The sequence below is a fragment of the Pelobates fuscus genome, chromosome 2 (assembly GCF_036172605.1).
Source record: "Pelobates fuscus isolate aPelFus1 chromosome 2, aPelFus1.pri, whole genome shotgun sequence".
In the NCBI taxonomy this organism is placed as follows: domain Eukaryota; kingdom Metazoa; phylum Chordata; class Amphibia; order Anura; family Pelobatidae; genus Pelobates; species Pelobates fuscus.
Window position 1 is genome coordinate 19,288,430 of NC_086318.1, and position 19,543 is coordinate 19,307,972.

Consider the following 19,543-nt stretch of genomic DNA (forward strand, 5'->3'; position numbering starts at 1 on the left):
TCCTCGTCATCCAACTTCCGGTTTGCGGTTACGTCACTTCCTCCAGGAGCACTTCCGGGTCTGCAAAATCTCAGTTGTATGAGTTCTGCCTTAAGCGTCTTTCCTTAAAGGAATATATTTATTTATAACACTGGTATGTTTTACTTATCTATAACATTCTGCAGAAATCTCGGTTATAAGACTTATGCCTTGAGTATCTTTACGAAAAGGTATATATTTATCAATAGGACCGGTTGTGTATTTTATAGTTCATTGAGATTACTGCATCCCTCGTCCTGTAAGAAAAAAAAACAAAAAACAAGCTGTTACTTACCATAATACGGTCTCCTCGCTGCAGCCCCATTCCTCCTCAGAAGATCATTTCAGGTTTGTACCGATCGGGTTCCGTTCTTTCAACTTGGTCGTAAAAAAAATTAGTCGGTAGTGGGAAATTTCCCCGAAAATCGACAAGCGCACCAGAGCAAGGAATCCCTCTAATCTATGTTCGGGGAAAATACCTCAAACATAGACCAGCTCTCTAACGTGGGGAATCCATCGAATTACCACACTAGAGAGCTGGTTGTAAGTCCAAGCTGTTGTTAAACAGGTACGTCGTAAAATGAGGACTACCTGTAATGACTTACTGAGCATCATGGAAATGTTATTCAGAAACAACAGGGGCTCCAAGTTTGGCCAACAATTGTCTAGAGCAGGGGTAGGCATCTTCTATAATGCTGGCAAAGCATGAGAAGAGACATCGTCCACAACATCTGGAGTACTAAAGGTTGACTACCCCTGCTCTAGAGTCAAGTGATGGAATAAAGAAACATATTCTGACTCGTATGGCTAAATCACTCACAGGAAATTGCAAAACCATTATATACACCAGAGAATCACTGCTGGGAAAATCTGATTCCTATCACTCATCTGACGATGACAGCAGTGGTAAATGTCTCAGATCTTGTCTGAAAAGACCGTGCAGAAAACTCATCAGAAAGTAAAACAGAGATTATGTTTCCTGGATACAGAATGTTATTCAAATGTGTCCTCGTTGCTAAATGTTTCCAGTGACAATTGGCCTCAGTGGTTGAATGTTGTCGATAATTCAGCACACAACAGGATCTTTGAAAATAGACCTCTTTAGTAGACTTGGAGATGTGTTTCGGACCGAACTGGAATTTGGGCAAATTTGGGCCTATTGGGAATCTGACCGAAATCCTGAATTATGATCCAAAATATATCAGAATTATGGAGTAACTGAACATGTTCAGAAGGAGTGGTGTCTGAATTTCACCCCTGGCTCCAAACAATGAGATGATTGATGAGAAAACAGGTGATTAATGGCTCGTGGACAGTCACTAAATGTGGATTCTATTCACAGATCAAGTGACCGATAGATGGAAAAACAGGAGGAGTAGTAAAAAAAAAAACCCCAAAAACATATATTAATATATCATTTTTTATTTTTTTTTAAATTCTTTATTTTTGCGAGTTAGTGCAATCCTTACAGCATGACATGTGCTTTTCAGGAATGGTAAACTGAACACAAAATCAATATTTACAGTATTACACATTGCAGGCATCAACTCAATTTTTATAATGTAAATATCTAATGGACCCTCTCTCGCTTAAACTAGAGTGGTGTGAGGCGTGTCCTGGGGGTGCTGGTATGAAGCTTCAGGTGCCTATATAGTAGGGTCATAGCGCAGATAGCCATGACTTATTAAGGCACTGAGGGTGGTAGTATAGCTCTGTAGCCTTCATAGGCTTAGGGAGACATTAGTGGTAGACTGACGTCTAATCTCATGCCGAGCGTGTTATGGCAAACTTATAATAACAACAAACTGAAAATAATCACTGGTCATGCTTTATGAGCTGGTGGGGGGGGGGGGGGATAACTAAACAAATAACACAAACATTAGCTTACGGAGCCAGTATAGAGAAATTTAAATCATGTTTACAACATAGCAAGTATGGTAGTATGTGCGGGACCAAGGGGTCCTTCGCTGCTGGAATCAGGTAGGCAAGGTAGGTGCCTGAGGTGATTCGCCACCTGGAACAAAAGGAGTTATATCCACTGGGATGCCCAGGTTTTGGAGGAGTGCTGGTGCTTCCATGATGTGAGAGAGCAATGGGTCTTGCCGGACCTTTCAGTTTGTAACCGATGTGGGCCCCATTTGTAAGGGATTGAGTGCTCTCTTAACAGCTGGAAAATTTGTCGGAGGGATCTTTGCCACATGAGGGTGTGCCTTGAAAAGTGCCTGTAAAAAGCCAGTTGTGCCCCTTCAAAGGACACCGTGGGAGAGCCCCTTGCTGCTCCCATGAGTAGTCCCCTGTCAGAGTCCCTTACTAGTTTCATCATGACGTCTCTGGGTGCATCTTGTGGTGCTGTAGTAGCTCTGGCAAGTCTAAAGCAGGAGTCGACTGTCAGTTGCTTGGCTTGCTTGGGCGTCAGTAATGTGGCAATAAGTCTCCAGCAATAGTGAGGGAGCTCAGTTGCTGAGATTGCCTCTGGCACTCAGTGGATTCTCAGATTTCGGCCACTTGCCCTATCCTCCATGTTAGCCAGTTTTGCCTGCTGGTTAGCACACTGTTTTTGCAGTTTCTGTAGCAGTTTGCTCTAGCTTGGTGCCCCCCATGCTTTCTTCCACCGCTCCCATGCGATTGGTTAGCATGGACATCTCTTTACGGACCGGTGCCATGTCCACATTGAATATGGCTTTTATCTCCAGCATTAATGCCTTAATATCAGCTTTTGTAGATGGGGCTAAGTCTCCCAGCTCCAAAGATATCTGTGCTCCCATCAGTGCACTGCAAAATATATACATTATAGAATATAATATTGTGTATATATTTACAGCACACTAACTGACCCATTTTGGGCCTTTTCTGTGCCGGATTATCATACATAGTATGTACAGTTTGGTTCCAAAGGAGGATTTTCATTTCACTTAAAGGGCCTCTAAAGCATTCAGTTCACTTCATCTCAATGACGTATGCTGGGAGCAGTGGATATTTCGTTTTACATTTTATATTGACTGAGTTTTTCCACATTAAAACTCTTGAAACACTGGACAGACAAATTACTTGTGCAGATTCATAACATTCCCTGTCATGCTCTCTTCTTAAGTCATCCCAAAACCTAAACTCCCAGCACCTCCTAACGCACCCTGCAGGCACAGGTAACTCTAAAGTGAACACATTCGGTGGGATATAAAATGGCCAAGCAGTGGTCTCCTGCCTTTTAAACCCACTGCTGTCCAGAAAGCTGTCGTTGAATTTCGCAGTGGTAGAAAAGGTCCAGTCTGTTTCTTACCCATAGCCCACGGTTATGGGTAAGAAACAGTTATATTTCTTGATTTTTCTATTTTAAGTACAGCACCTACAGAGAGAGGAGGCTCAAATCTCAAGCAAAGGCAAGAGAATAATGAGCAAAAATAGCTTGGGAACGGTTCCAGATCACACTGCATTGAGTTATGTTGCTAAAGCTGTCAGATGCAAATGAACAAGTAGGAGGAGGCCAGTAGCAGGAGGAAAAACAGCAGATTTTGTTACAACTTTTCACAATAAGAAAGAGTGGGTAAATATTAATTCAAAGTCTCCGCAGATAAAGAAAAGATCGGTGTTTTTCTATTAGGCAGATTAATGATCTTAGACACATGTTGTCCTGTTGTGCATATTGTACCACCTGTGCTGTAAGCAGGTTAATATTTAAAGGGACACTCCAATGGGAAAATGATATATATATATAATTATTATTTTTATAATTTAGTAGATATACCCTAAAAAAAAAATGTACGCATTTAAGTATACATTTTTTTCATATTTTTGATAACTGTTTGTAAAAGCTGCAGATCTCGTCTGCAGCCTTCGCAAGCCCTGTCCTTTTAACCCCGCCCAGACTTTATGCTTCTGTCCAATCACAGACTTCCCAGTGCAGCTCAATGAGAAGTTTTTCCAAGACTAGTACTCTGGGCAATTGCTGCCTCTTGAGTTTAGTTCCACTGAGCTAAACAATTCAGGAAGTAACATGATCGATTATATGATTGACAGCCAGGGGGGTGTAACAAGGTTAATTTATAAATGTTACATTGTTTCCCACCACCAATCTGATGGTACTTAACTTGCATCAATCTTAGTGCAAGGGAGCATACGACAAACATATATTTTGCCATACATTTGGACTGCTGCTGACCCTATTTCAAGCAGAGCCGAGAAGAGCCCTCCTAGAAACAGAACAGGGGGAGATACCTTTATATGATGATATACGGCTACCTTTCATTAATGCAATATGTTATTAGCTGTGAACGTGGTTTGCTGTATTACACTATGCAATGTATTATCTTCCTGTAGATTTCAGTTGTATCCCCTCCTAGTTCTGTATGCAATATTATTTATAAATGGGCCAATTTCTATTGAAAAATAAAAACATAAAGACACACTTCACACATAAAGCACTTCAGGAAGATAAAGTGCATTAGGTGTGTGACATGTTCCTGTAAATGTTACAGTAACAATAGGTTGATGAGGGCCCTGCCCGAAAGAGCTTACAATCTAAAGTAAAGAGCATACAATCTACAAAATGCAAACCCTGGCATTCCATGTTAGACACACCCCAAACCTCCCTCTTCCACTATAGCAGGCTTGTTTCTCCATTTTTAAAAAAAAGTTGCCTGGTCTCCCAATGGGTGCCACCGTCTTGTTTTACTCTCTCTGGCATGCCACAAGGCTTCAATTGAGCTTTGTAGGATATATCCTATAGGCCTACATGTGAATGTTCTAGCTTATTAGTTTATTAAGTCAGCCATAGTAAGAAAAGTAAAGTGAGTTAAGTAATGTTTTATTAATTTAAGCAACGGTCTGAACACTGTATTGGGTATGGTGCCAGGAGTGACCTGGTGCTGTCTAAATAACAAAACCATGTACTAATGTTTTGTCAACTTACCTTTGGTGTTTGGTGTTTGCTGTGTAAATAACAAAACCATGTACTAATGTTTTGTCAACTTACCTTTGGTCTGCCAGGTGCTGGTCATTCTAACACTGAGAGACGAAGGTTCCTGCATTGAGCTTCTGTTAGCTCTCCTGAGATAAAACCTGTCATGCAGGGTCAGTTAAACTTCTTGGTGCTAATTATATTAATTATAACGGTTACATCTCATTGCATTGTTAAAAAAGGGTCTGGAGTGCTCTGACACTGTTGCTCCAAAGTGATAACCCTTTTCAAGCAGTTTGATAATAAATAAAGATTCCTGGCCACCCACAGCCCGGAGGTGTGAATACGGCATCGATTACATACCTCATTCTAGCCACACCGATTCATACCTTCAATGAGCATTGTGATAGGCTGAAAGCAGTCAGCTGACACTTTGACCCAACCACAGTCGCCCATTGCTGCTCGGACTAATGCGTCCAAGCATATTGCGTCCTCATGGGCATCGGGAATTCTCATTTAACATGAAAATATTAAAACGGTTTCACGCTGAATGGAAAGTGGGCGCCAGGTGTTTCTATACATTATAACCACTTCAATGAGATGAAGCAATTACAATTCATACAGTGTCCCTTTAATTCCAGGTCAAAGGACGTTTAACCTGATGTTTAGTAAAGCCTGTAAGGATTGCCTGGCTGCTAGTACAGCTGTATGGCTGACTGCATTTATGTGTTAATAGTGAAAGTACTGTACATAGTTTCCAAAAGTAACCATTTCACACAGCCCACCCCCTCAAAATAAATGTGACTGTGTGTGGGAGAGGCACAGAACCCGTTCTTAGTACCCACACTTCACTGTGAGTGGCAGACATTTCAATAGGCATCATCGTCTGTTTAACGCAATCCTTTTCATGAGGAACTCTGTCAGATAATGAACTGTTAGCTAGTCAGTGCTTCGTACACGTCTTACAGAGGATTCTTTTAATTTTGTAACGGTTTGTTTTCTTAACCCTTATCATATGCAATCAGGAAAAATCCACTTTCACAAGACTGGCAAACCCTAAAACTTGCATCATGTAACAATCTGTTATTTCCCCATCTCTAATATCACTACGTATCATTACCTTTCATTAAAATGGGACTCCAAGCACAGTTCAGGGATTTGAAGTGGTGATGGTGCCTGGAGTCTATATGGGCAGCTTTTCACTGTGAAACACTGCACTTTAACCCTTTACCTGCCAGAGCCGTGACTCCACGTCTGTGGCATCAATGTCAGTTCTGCGCAAATTTTGATCGGTTAGCAGACGCTCTCAGCCAATCAGTGATTTCACATTTACAAAGCTGGCTTGGAAAGAAACGTACATGTTTCAAGCCAGTCAGTAATTGTAGCGTTACTTACCTCTCTTCGAGCCGCGTGCGGTCCTGCTGCTGCACTTGTTGTGTTCAGTTGTGTTCCTCCGTATTGACCTTGGCTTTGTTTCTGACTACGTTATCTCTTTATCCTTAACTGTTCTGTTTGCCGGCTGCTGTCTACTGTGTACCAGACCCCGGCTAGTCCTAGTTTACGCTGTCTCTCTGTGCCCTTGACCTCGGATCGTTCCTGACTCTGTCTCCTCTCATATACGTCGAGTCCGGCCATTCTAAGGTCCGGTATACGTATCTCTCCTCTGTGTTGTCTTTTGTTAAGTTGAATCCTGCGTGTTGGGGTATATATTTGTTACAGTAATGGGGAGTCACTGATTGGCTGAGAGCCGGATGCCACCTGGGGTATGGATCCGCGCAGGAGGAAATTTTGGGGTTACTTCCTATTAAGCTGAAAGAAGAAGAAAAGGAAAGCAATGGAGCCAGGTGTTACACCTCTCCTAATGGGGGATAACCCCTGTGGGAATAATTGAAAAGAAAAGAGAGAATGGAGAGGGTAACAAAAAAAAACCACAATATAGCTAAAAACAAGTATTTATTAGGTAGTTTAAAAGTCCAAGTTGGACAGAAAACACAACACTATATACAGGCGGCATAAGTAAAGAGAAAGAAAAAAATCTCATAAATATAAATAAATGTAAAATATTTCCCGACGGAAGTGGCTACAGTAAAAAGGCTTATAATTCCCAGTATACGAATACGGGGAGCTCAATGATATCTATATTATAATAGCCATGGATGAGTCAGCTTTGTTTTCACGACAGTTAGTAGGGCTAGCTGTAATGTAGGTACAGTTAATAGCAGAACTGTTGCACGAGGCTTGGCAGCTACCTAGCTTTCCCTGAGGTGATGCCTAATGTAACAAAGTAGACCCAATAGTTACTATTGCTGGAGACACAAAAAGTATCTAATGTGCAGATTAGGCTGATTACTGTGAAAGTGCTGCACTGTTTAGGTCAGGGGTAGGCAACCTACGGCACTGGTGCCATGCATGGCACTCAAGGTGCCTTTGCACGGCACTCAAGGCTACAAGAGCCAAACAGGCTTTGGCCTATCAGGAGTCCCAGTGAAACTTCAGATATCTGCTAATACGAAAAGGTGGTGAAGGACAATCCTCAATTTATGCATTGCAGCACGTAGAGGAAGTGATCTCAGATCAGTTCCTCCCAGCACTTGTAAATGGGAATCCACACTGGAGTAGAGCAGCCCGCAGCTTCCTGTTGCAGCTTCTGTCCTTGAGCTGTACCTGGCCAGCCTGATCCTCACTGGAACCCAGGGAAGCCTAAGAGCTGCAGAATAACCCTCCCCTCATACAAATAATACAAACACACACACAGTCCGCACAAACACAACACCACCAACAATCCACATACATGCACACAACCCCACATGCAGCATCTCACATGCAATACCCCAAACAGCCCCACACATACACACACTACCAAATACACAATGTGACATATCCATCCACACACAATTCCACAAGCAGACCCCATACACAGCCTAAATTCATAGGTATTATACACGATACCACAAACTATTAATGAAAATATGCAATATAATAGCTCATATATGCTCAAATACAACGATACAAAGCAAATGCAGTATAAATAACACAAGTAGAATACGGCAACATGCACACCTCAATTTAAAGAAATAGGACCGACACGCTACGGGACATCACAATCATATTTTGGCACAGTGCTGCTTAAAGGTTGCCTACCCCTGGTGTAGGTGATAAGCTGTTTGATCTCGATTTTGCCTGGGGATACAATACGGGCAGATATTGTGAGGTTAGCTGAGGATATATATTAACCACTACTACAGAATTGCATGCTGACAAAAGTAAAGTAAAATGAGTTGTCACTAGAGTTCAGCGGACACCTGGATGTTCGGGTTCGGCGGGTTCGGCCGAACTTTTGAAAAAAGTCTGGTATCGGGCTCGAACTTGACCCCGAACCCCATTGAAGTCAATGGGGACCCGAACTTTTGGCCACAAAAATGGCTCTAAAAAACTCCTGGAAAGGGCTAGAGGGCTGCAAAAGGAAGTAAAATGGGGGTAAGAGTAGGACAGGTGCCCTGCAAACACATGTGGATAGGGAAATCACTTCAAAATAACATCAAATAAGCAGCCGCTTACTAGATAACTCCCTATTTCCCACGGTATTAGGGAGCTATCTGCCAAAAGGCTGAAAGACCTAAATTGGTCTTTCAGCCACATTTACTAATACTAAGTAAAGATTACTTAGTATTAGTAAATTCAGCTCCTACTCGCTATACCGCGAGTAGGGGCATGTCTAGTAAACAGTGAGCAGCCAGTGGCTGCTCACTGTTAAAAAACAACTATTGCCCTCACCCCTGTGCGACGGGTGGGGGCCCTAAATAACAATAAGGGGGGGGAACTAATGTCCTTCCCCCGGTCCCCACCCCTGCGCGGTGGGTGGGGGCCATAAATAAAAATGGGGGGGGGGAGAGACCTACTGTCCTCCCTTCCCACCCCCACCTCTGAGCGGTGGGTGGGGGCCCTAAAAAAATTAAGGGGGGGACCTACTGGCCTCCCCCCCACCCCTGAGCGGTGGGTTGGGGCCATACATAAAAATTGGGGGGGACCTAATGTCCTCCCCCCTGGCCCCCACCCCTGCAAGGCAGATGGGGGCCCTAAATAACAATAAGGGGGGGTACCTAAGGTCCTCCCCCCCGGCCCCCAACCCTGTGTGATGGGTTGGGGCCCTAAATAATAATAAGGGGGGGGGACCTAATGTCCTCCCCCCGGTCCCCACCCATGAGCAGTAGGCAGAGGCCATAAATAACCCACCCCCCTCCTCCCCCCAAAAAAAAAGCTAACCCCTACCTACCCCCCTCATCCTAAAAATAATCAGGGGGGACCCTTGTCTAAATACCTTTTTAAAAAAAATAGACTTACCATTTGATGTCTTCTTTCTTCTAAAATCTTATTTTTTCAGCCCCAAAAAAGGCCAAATAAAAATCCATAATAACCGACGCACTTAAAAAAAAATAAGCCATCTTCACCTTTGGAGGGCTCTGTGCAGACTGAGCTCTGCAGGGCGGGGGAAGGTTTATAAAGCCTTGCCCAGGCTGCAATTAGGCTCAGAGCACTCTGATTGGTGGGTTTAAGCCATCTAATCAGAGTGCTCTGACAGGTAAATGAAGAGACTGACACAAGAGACTGACACAGAGCACTCTGATTGGTTACTTAATCCACCAATCAGAGTGCTCTGTGTCATTTTACACAGCGTGGGAAAATTCCAAAGAACTTTCCCACGCTGTGTAAAATGACACAGAGCACTCTGATTGGTGGATTTCAAGCCAACCAATCAGAGTGCTGTGACAGGTAAATGTAGAGACTTACCTGTCAGTCTCTTCATTTACCTGTCAGAGCACTCTGATTGGATGGCTTAAACCCACCAATCAGAGTGCTCTGAGCCTAATTGCAGGGCGCGGCAAGGCTTTATAAGCCTTCCCCCGCCCTGCAGAGCTCAGTCTGCGCGGAGCCCTCCATGGGTGAAGAAGGATTTTTTTTTTTTTTAAAGTTCGTTGGTTATTCTGGATTTTTATTTGGCCTTTTTTGGGGCTGAAAAAAGAAGATTTTTGAAGAAAGATGTTTGTCTGAAACTGCTATGTTTACAGCTGCAGGGTTAACCCTAGATTGAGCTGAAGTGGTCTGGGTGCTTATAGTGGTCCTTTAAGGTGAACAGGAAACTGTTACTTTACTGGAAATGAAACCTTCGAATGAAACATTGAAATCCACCAATACCTTTTTGTTTGTGCAATGCTTTCGTTTCTTCCAATTGATTATAAAATATTTAGCAATCATCATCAAAATCCAGTTCATTCCTGATACAAACAGTATGGGCACTCATGGTATATGGAGAATGAGTAACCATTACATTTCTGTTTCCGAAATAAAAACATAATAACATAGAATGTGACAGCAGATAAGAACCATTCGGCCCATCTAGTCTGCCCAATTTTCTAAATACTTTCATTAGTCCCTGGCCTTATCTTATAGTTAGGCCTTATGCCTATCCCACGCATGCTTAAACTCCTTTACTGTGTTAACCTCTACCACTTCAGCTGGAAGGCTATTCCATGCATCCACTACCCTCTCAGTAAAGTAATACTTCCTGATATTATTTTTAAACCTTCGCCCCTCTAATTTAAAAATGTCCATATATTATGTTCAATGAAAAAATGGTGGAACTTATAGCAATGATTGACAGGGTATCAAGATGGAGGCACTCGGTTCCAGAATAAGGCTAATACAATGTGTGGATTTCTTAATTTTAATTTGTTTTGCAGATCTCGCAAACACAGTATGAAAAATCTAGGGAAACCTTCAGAAATGTTTCTCAGTTGAACTTGTGGTTAGAATTCTTTAAAAAATAATACAAGCCAAAACAAAACGAAATGTAATTTCATAAAGGATTTATTGTTCACGAAGCCTTTCTATCATTTATAATATCTATGACTTGACTCTCCTCGAGCAGCAAACAGCGGATGACGTTTGGGGAGATATTGCTAAAGTCAACTATAGGAAATTGCATTTGCATACCGCGTGTGGTGACCAGGCAGGAAATGAAACAAGAACAGATAGCAATGTTTCATTCAGATAGATATTGTAATGGAAGGGATGCACTTTGCTATTGTCATATATACAGGAAGTGTGTCTAGAGGTGACTGGTGTGATCTGCTATTCAAACACAGAATACGATGATGATGAAAAAAAGAATTGCGTACAGATGTTTCTAGAGCAGTTCTCATTTTTTTTGCAGAGGGACACGTTTTAGTTAACATTATATAACCTCTGAAAAAATTCCCTAAACAAAACTAGCCAAAACAGTGTAGGGAAACACAGAGAAAGGACAGAAATCATTACAGTTAGTTCTAGCTCAATTCTCAAACTCAGCTATTACACTGAGAAAATATTCAATTTCCAGAGCAGGTTAATCTCCCCTAAATTGGTCTAGATTAACACAATAAAATGCCAAGCACAGTCCCTCTGCACAACATATACAGCGACTCTGATATAAGAAAACACAGAGAATGGATACAAACGCTGTCACTTCTCTGGAACACCATTGAAACATGTATCACTATAACTAGTGTACAGGGGGGTAACATTGACCTTACTCCATGATTCTCTAAGCGCCCCCTTAGCACGCTCCGTCCGGTCTCTGCATGAAAATGCCATAGGGCTGCGTGTGCTTTTGGCATTACAATTTGTATGAATGCATATGGTGGTTATAGTGATTTACACACTATGTTTTGGCTGGGCCCCTAGAATGAAAAGTGGTCGTATCTAGTGAAAAAGTTACATTTAAACTATTGCATGGCATTTCAAAAGTAGCTTACTTTAGAACAGCGTCTTCAATTTGCTGATTTTTAAAATGTAAAGCTTTGAAATAATAAGCATTCTTAAAAAAAAACAAAAAATAAAAACGCCATAACCATACCATAACCACTACAGCAGATTACAGTGATAATACACTATGACTCCAGTCATTACAACTTATTAGTAAACAGTTTTCACATGGCTACAAGTGAGGTAACCCCCAACATCCAGAGTCCAACGTCTGCCTCTGAGTTTCCCTTTCTCATTATCTGTAGAAATATTGGATGAGGTAAGGACGCACTGTGATGCAATGCTGTGTGTACTGGGCTATTACACGATATCGATGTTTCCTTTCTGCAGCACTGAACTCCCATTGACATAAAAGGGTGACAGTAATTTGACAGCGCAAAAAAGACAGCAACAATTTGTTGCAAACAAATCCCACTATAGCCCCGTTTTGTATATGTGTGTGTGTATGTATGTGCGTGTGTGTGTGTGTGTGCACATGTGAGTGTGTTTCCTTTTTATCACTGGGAGTCTGTATGTTTAAGTGTGTGTCTACAAGCATGTAAGTGTGTGTCCGAGTGTGTCCATCTGTAAGTGTGTCTAGATGTGTAACTGTGTGAATGAATGTAGTGTTTTCCTTAATTTTCATCTAAAAAAGTATTTCTGGATTCACAATTTGAAAGTGGGCGCCTGGGCCATGTGATTCACACACTTGTTTTGTGTTTGTTTTGGTTTCCTTCCCGACCTGGACCTGCTTCAAACAATTAAATATATTCTGCAATTTTATGAGAGCTAATCTCAAAGGGCTACTTCTATCATCAAATTATTTAGCATTTGCTAATTGGGTGAGAAGACAAGTAAATCACCTGGAAATAGACATGATATGGTGAGATAGTTTAATAAGACGTTGCACCAGCCCCTGTATAGGGGGCTCTAGTCTATAGAAGCAATGCACATTGGGGGGATTACATGCACCAGGCACTGCAACATGTGTCTGGCTTACAAACCCCTTATTACTCAACTAGCTGAAGTATAATATTTTGATTTAATATGGCAGAACTAAGGGGGGGGGGGGGGGATGATTATGGTAAAGTTAATAGCAAGGGGACAGGATGACTATGGCCAAGATAATACTAATGGACAGATAAGTTGCAGGGTTAATGGCATGAATGATATAAAAATTGATAAGAAATAATGGCAAGAAAGGAATGAGGAACCCATGTTATGCCCTTCATTCAGTCACCAAAAGATGACCTGGCAGCAGTTTACACCCCCTCAGGTCTTTGTCAAGCCTAGGCTTGTGGCTCTGGAATTATTTGTCAATTTAAGTGGGATTGGAGGTGTAGAACCCTCTAACGTGCTCAGCTGTGAGTACCTCCCTGCATGTTAAAAGCTAAAGAAAAGAATATCATCAGCTGCAGGAAGGTTGTTAGAGATTATTATTTATATAGCACGACATATTCGGCAATGCTTTACGATTCTAGAAAGGGGATATTTGATATAAATTGTTAGTTGGGGAAGGGGCTAATAAAAGATAACAGCTTAGAACGGCACAGCACAGGGCACATGATATGGATGAGACGAGGGAATGATTCCTGCCCATTCACTTAATATTCCTCCTAATTCCATGCATTATTTTTACTCATTCAATAGCAGTGGGCGAGTGGATATTTCCCCTGCACTTGCTGTATATACAATTATACAACAATCACAGAGATTGCCCGTATCTATTCGCAATGATCTGCGCGACAGTCTGAGGTCGGGGAGTTTGTAATTCTCCAAAACACATCCCGAATTGATATCACACGTGGGCCCAGGTAAACTTTACTGCTGTCAGAAAAGGTACTTTGTAATGTTCCCCAACTATTTAATTCGATGAAGAGTGATCCCCCTTGATGAAACAGTGGGTGTTTGCTATTAAGTGACTCACTCTGCATTTGGCACAAATCGAAGTAACAGTTTATCATTCTTATGTTCCATTCCCCCCTTTCGCCCTCCCTCCGCAGCAACTGATTGCTTTGGCAAGTGCGTTAGATTCGGGAGAACAGTAATTGTGCTCCCATCACCATATCAACAGGGATATTTCTACAGAAGAGCCACTATTTTGAATGGAAACGAACGCAGCCGTTCAAGAAAAGCGCTGGTCTCTGGGAATTTGGCATAAGGCAACGTACGATAATCAAACAAGTTCATTCTGGCATCGTTAGAAATGCAGAAGGCAAATGCACAAAGTCCTAATTGGATAACGAGAACAGGAAGCTTGTCTCTGAGAAAACATAGCTTACATTTTGTTACTCGGTCAGAAAAAAAGAATACCATCAATAAAGAACTTGCTAATTAGATGCCTTAAACTCGATAATAAATTTAGCCCCTTAAAGGGACAAGCAACATAAACAAACTGCTTTAACTCCTAGTGGCAGAGAATTGAGCAATGAGACTGCAGGTGCACGATCTATACACCAACACTGCTTCATTAAACTAAAGTTGTTTTGGTGCTTAGTGTATCTCTTTAACTTGAGGTCAGTCACTGTGCTAAAACACTTGTATTCTCTCTAATGGAGCCAATAGCTGCTCAAAGAAGCAGCCTCTACCTGGGGAATGAAGGCCATAATCTTGCCAAACACAGTCCCCCCCACCCACCGTCCTGCCACTGTGGCCTCGTCCCAGGCTTCGTTAGACTTGGCCTAAATACTTCCTAGTGCCTGCATTCTTTGGGCCTTTCTTATAAAGTAAGATCTGCATTGATACACCCGTCATATTGCACGAATGTACACTATAGAAGCCAAGCAGATTATATTTACTGTGTCAGTACAGCCTACCATAGTAAATAAGAAATGAGCCGAAACTCCTGGTTAAAAAAAATAAAAAATAATAAACACAGCTCAATGCTAACTTTTAGACAGCTGTGGGGTTGTGACAAATTTAGAGTAGTGACAATGACACTGTAATGAAGGAAATGCCACACCAGAGAACAGACTATAATTAGTTCAGAGACATAGACGTATTACGTGTTTTCTGATATACATATTCGGATCTGTTTCTATAAAACTTTGATTAGTTTAGAATGTCGGCTCGCTTGATCAGGGCCCTGAGCACCCTCTGTTTCTGTCGGATCAGCTTGTCTTGTTGCCCATACATGTCTGTCAGTCCACTTATTGTACAGCGCTATGGAATCTGTTGGCACATTATAAATAAAAATAATAATAATAATGACTATAATTACAGCTGGCTTTCAACAAAGAGCACCAACAGGACATTTCATGCACATCAGCTTCATCTTGTCATGAACCCTTGAGGTGATAAAATGTCGTCAATAAAAATGATTTGCTAATTGTTGTGGGTTTGTTGCAATCAAGATTCCTACATTGCAAGACATTGGGGTCAGGAGTAAACCATCATTAAAGTCAAAGGAGAAGCACCCTGGCAAACCTGGGAAATAACAACAACAACAACAAAAATGTAATAATAATAAATAGATACCGTATTTTTTACAGTCCATTCAGAAATGTGACAATGTCCGTTTATTGTGAATGATGGATGGAGACATTGCTGTATTTATTGGCATTCCTAAACCAGGAAAGGGGTTGTCAGTTTTTACTCTTAAGAACGTATCTCCATTCACCTGCGATATGAGCTAAATGAAATTCCATGGATACAGTATCAGAGCTGATTTATGGGTCCCTCATAGGTTCATTTACAAGGCTGAGTTTATGGAGAAGTTAAAAAGAAACTGCAATTTATAGGCCCGCGTGATCGAACTAGAAACATTATTTGGTTTAAGATGTGCAAATATCTAACGGTTCGACACATTTTTATGACTTACTGAATAACCATTCAAAGCAGCAATGTCACTTCTCAATTCTTCAAAAGGACAGAACCTTTATAAAAAAAAACTGCCTACATACAATGCATTGAATGCCGTCATAATAAATACGTATGAAAGAGTGAGACTACTTCATCGTACATCCTAGTGAAAAATGGAAAAGAAGGACATACGTCAGAACTTTATATAACTTCTCGCTGTGACATTTACCATCAGCCTTCACAAACGACAACTGATAGGAAAACACAGCTCCTGAGACACACAAAAGATACCTAGGGATTAGGTGCAGTGTAGGGTCTCACCATCAACGATGACGTGGGATCTGTCAGTTTTTACTGCCAGCGGCTATAGAGAGGAAGATTGAGTCACCAAACTTGCAGAGATATCACAGGAAAACATGATAGGATGTCACAAGTTGCAGATACATACAGACGGAGTCCTGTTTACATTAGATTTTATTTTACTATACAATATAATAATTCCCATTATTTCCTTGATAACTTGGGGATTTCATACATCTGTACCCTGCGCTAATATATAATTTAAGCAAATGTCATTGCTTGTGTCTGGCTTTCGGTTACTTTGTACAAAGAGGTTGTGGAATAATACAGTGATTTGCAAAAGACAAGGTTGTTTTTCTTTCTTCTCTGCGATAATGTGTTGTGTACCCAGTGAGTCACGTGGCATATACAAATACTCCACAAATATTCTATAATAATATTCGCTGTAATAGGAGATCATTCGTCCTTTTAAATCCACCACTCACTGTACTTAGTGTTTATTCGGGGGCAGTGTGCATTTTTCTGACCATGTCACGGTATGAAGAATTTCACCCATGTATATCACAAAATCATTCCTTTTTGCATGAGAATAGAAGCAAAAAACTCGGAAACGAATGTTTTATAAAAGTTCATGTTTTTTTTTTCTCAATGTTTAGTCTCAATTTGATAATGACTTCCAAACAATTCTCTCTAAACTGAGCTCTATCAGGAATTCGATCAAGAACAAGGCATCCTATTTAACCTTCATAGTTAAACTCTGGCATCCAGTTTGTGTTGTATTCCAACTCCCAAAATTGAGTGAATGCAACAGATGGGCAGATAATTATGGGAGTGGTAGTCCAACATCTGCGCCCAGAATTTAACAACCTTTATTCATCCTGTTTTCCTGTTCACCTACTTGAACCTAAAATGTTCACATTTTCCAGAATTCCAGGTTAGTGAATATCTCTGCATGTGAATGAAATAATATTAGATTTGTATTTTCTAATCTAACTGCCACAAAATATAGCTTGCAGCCATGTTAAAACAAAAGTCTGGATCCTGCTAGGCCCTGTTTAGAGAGCGACACACCTATAGCCCCAGGCGCACTCAGTGTACACACACAGCAGAGACACAGGGGGAGGGACACGCACACTGGAATTCGCCCTGAGGGTTAGAGAGTATATCAGCAAAGAAACCGAACTCTACTGGCTTACAATTCACTTTATAGAGTTTATCACACTGCCCACGGGTCCTTTCAGGTGAATTAACCCCTCGCGGATCAGAAAGGAAATTAATAACATAGTAACAACCCATATTGCGATTTTACAATACTCATTTTTATATCCTGTATATTTAAATCCATCCATGCATTAGACGCTTGCAAGACATTTTGGTTCTGCCAAATAATTTTTTTCAGAAGACAGAAACATTATTAGGATGACTACGTTTCAGCCAAATTTTGGTTCGGTTCTGCCAAATTTCAGTTCTCAAAAGGAATCAGAAGAACAAACCAAAAGGCAAGAAAATGGTCCATTCAGTGTGCTGCAAAATATATAAGTATTAATATAACATTATGTATATATCGTGCAGTGCACTGATAGGAGCATTTTCCTGCCAATTGGTTCAAAGTTTGGAATGGAAACAGTAAAAAAAAAAAAAATCTCTATATATTTATTAATATATTATTTGTATATATTATGTAAACATAGAATATTTTGTTCTGCTCCTCCTGTTTTTCCCTTTATTGGTCACTTTGCACGTATTCTGTAAATTTGTAAATAAAAAAAAACATGAATCGACTCCTAATGATGTCCTATCCATCATTTGTCTCCCCACGTTCGGCATTGTGCAGCAAAGTCCTTAATTCAGGAATATTTCAGCTTGGAATTCGGGAATTTGGTTGAACACCCGAATGACCCAAATTTGGACGAATTGCAGTTCAGGCCGAAATGAATCTCCAAGTCTAATGTGCACCATTGATAAGTCACATAGCCAAGTGTGTACAGTACTTTGTATGGCAAAGGAGGGTAACCGTGTTTTATTCTTAGAAGCATTAGTTGTTTTGTGACATGGGCTTATAATGATATTTATTCCACATGCAACAGGCACACAAAATTCATTCCACAGCATCCGTCAATAACTCACACCGCATTATACCTTATGATGTAAACCGGCACACACAATTCATTCCACGGCATCCGTCAATAACTCACACCGCGGCATACCTTATGATGTAAACCGGCACACACAAGTCATTCCACGGCATCCGTCAATAAATCACACCGCAGTATACCTTATGATGTAAACCGGCACACACAATTCATTCCATGGCATCCATCAATAACTCACACCGCGGTATACCTTATGATGTAAACCGGCACACACAATTCATTCCACGGCATCCATCAATAACTCACACCGCGGTATACCTTATGATGTAAACCGGCGCACACAAGTCATTCCACGGCAACCGTCAATAAATCACACCGTGGCATACCTTATGATGTAAACTGACACACACAATTCATTCTACGGCATCCGTCAATAAATCACACCGCAGTATACCTTATGATGTAAACCGGCACACACAATTCATTCCACAGCATCCGTCAATAACTCACACCGCGGTATACCTTATGATGTAAACCGGCACACATAATTCATTCCACGGCATCCATCAATAAATCCCACCGCAGTATACCTTATGATGTAAACCGGAACACACAATTCATTCCACGGCATCCATCAATAACTCACACCGCGGCATACCTTATGATGTAAACCGGCACACACAAGTCATTCCACGGCATCCGTCAATAAATCACACCGCAGTATACCTTATGATGTAAACCGACACACACAAGTCATTCCACGGCATCAGTCAATAACTCACACCGCGGTATACCTTATGATGTAAACCGACAGACACAAGTCATTCCACAGCATCCATCAATAAATCACACCGCGGTATACCTTATGATATAAACCGACACACACAATTCATTCCACGGCATCAGTCAATAAATCCCACCGCAGTATACCTTATGATATAAACTGGCACACACAATTCATTCCACGGCATCCGTCAATAACTCACACCGCGGTATACCTTATGATGTAAACCGGCACACACAATTCATTCCACGGCATCAGTCAATAAATCCCACCGCAGTATACCTTATGATGTAAACCGGCACACACAATTCATTCCACGGCATCCGTCAATAACTCACACCGCGGTATACCTTATGAAGTAAACCGACACACACAAGTCATTCCACAGCATCCGTCAATAAATCACACCGCGGTATACCTTATGATATAAACCGACACACACAATTCATTCCACGGCATCAGTCAATAAATCCCACCACAGTATACCTTATGATATAAACTGGCACACACAATTCATTCCACGGCATCCGTCAATAACTCACACCGCGGTATACCTTATGATGTAAACCGGCACACACAATTCATTCTACGGCATCCGTCAATAACTCACACCGCGGTATACCTTATGATGTAAACCGGCACACACAATTCATTCCACGGCATCAGTCAATAAATTCCACCGCAGTATACCTTATGATGTAAACCGGCACACACAATTCATTCCACGGCATCCGTCAATAACTCACACCGCGGTATACCTTATGATGTAAACCGACACACACAAGTCATTCCACAGCATCCGTCAATAAATCACACCGCGGTATACCTTATGATATAAACCGACACACACAATTCATTCCACGGCATCAGTCA

At 41.3% G+C, this 19,543-nt stretch overlaps 1 protein-coding gene across 3 annotated transcripts in view; it reads right to left on the minus strand.

Annotated features, from left to right (window-relative positions):
- Nucleotides 1-19,543, minus strand: part of PTK2B (protein tyrosine kinase 2 beta) — a 143,103-nt gene that overhangs the window by 107,307 nt on the left and 16,253 nt on the right. The window lies entirely within an intron of this gene.